At 43.0% G+C, this 1,356-nt stretch overlaps 1 non-coding gene across 1 annotated transcript; it reads left to right on the forward strand.

The window, feature by feature from the left end:
* Positions 1-1,248: 1,248 nt before the first annotated feature.
* Positions 1,249-1,356, forward strand: LOC130952255 (small nucleolar RNA R71). The gene has a single exon (XR_009074436.1). It is a non-coding gene; the product is annotated as a small nucleolar RNA R71 (small nucleolar RNA).

Here is a 1,356-nt window from a genome sequence, read left to right on the forward strand (position 1 = left end):
AGATTCTTGCAGCTTGCACCTCAAAGATCCCTAGCTTCTCTATTACAGAGAGAGGCATGAGGTTTACACTTGACCCTAAGTCACACAGAGCCTTCTTGAAGGTCATGGTGCCTATGGTACAAGGTATGGAGAACTTCCCAGAGTCCTGCCTCTTTTGAGGTAATTTCTGCCTAGACAAGTCATCCAACTCTTTGGTGAGCAAAGGGGGTTCATCCTCCCAAGCCTCATTTCCAAATAACTTGTCATTTAGCTTCATGATTGCTCCAAGGCAACTTGCTCTTCAGTGACATACTCATCCTCTTCAGAGGAGGAATACTCATCAGAGCTCATGAAAGGCAGAAGCAAGTCCAATGGAATCTCTATGGTCTCATTTTGAGCCTCAGATTCCCATGGTTCCTCATTGGGGAACTCAGTAGAGGCCAGTGGATGTCCATTGAGGTCTCCCTCAGTGGCGTTCACTGCCTCTCCTTCCCCTCCAAATTCGGCCATGTTGATGGCCTTGCACTCTTCTTTTGGATTTTCTTCTGTATTGCTTGGGAGAGTACTAGGAGAGAGTTCAGTAATTTTCTTGCTCAGCTGTCCCACTTGTGCCTCCAAGTTTCTAATGGAGGACCTTGTTTCAGTCATGAAACTTTGAATGGTTTTGATTAGATCAGAGACCATGGTTGCTAAGTCAGAGTGGTTCTGCTTAGAATTCTCTGTCTGTTGCTGAGAAGATGATGGAAAAGGCTTGCCATTGCTAAACCTGTTTCTTCCACCATCATTGTTGTTGAAACCTTGTTGAGGTCCCTGTTGATCCTTCCATGAGAAATTTGGATGATTTCTCCATGAAGAATTATAGGTGTTTCCATAGGGTTCTCCTAGGTAACTCACCTCTTCCATTGAAGGGTTCTCAGGATCATAAGCTTCTTCTTCAGATGAAGCATCCTTAGTACTGCTTGGTGCATTTTGCATTCCAGACAGACTTTGAGAAATCAAATTGACTTGTTGAGTCAATATCTTGTTCTGAGCCAGAATGGCATTCAGAGTATCAATATCAAGAACTCCTTTCTTCTGATTAGTCCCATTGTTCACAGGATTCCTTTCAGGAGTGTACATGAATTGGTTATTTGCAACCATTTCAATTAGTTCTTGAGCTTCTGTAGGCATCTTCTTCAGATGAAGAGATCCTCCAGCAGAGCTATCCAAAGACATCTTGGACAGTTCAGAGAGACCATCATAGAAAATACCTATGATGCTCCATTCAGAAAGCATGTCAGAAGGACATTTTTTGATCAGTTGTTTGTATCTTTCCCAAGCTTCATAGAGGGATTCTCCATCCTTTTGTCTGAAGGTTTGGACTTCTACTCTAAGCTT

This window comes from Arachis stenosperma, chromosome 9 (genome assembly GCF_014773155.1).
Source record: "Arachis stenosperma cultivar V10309 chromosome 9, arast.V10309.gnm1.PFL2, whole genome shotgun sequence".
Classification (NCBI taxonomy): domain Eukaryota; kingdom Viridiplantae; phylum Streptophyta; class Magnoliopsida; order Fabales; family Fabaceae; genus Arachis; species Arachis stenosperma.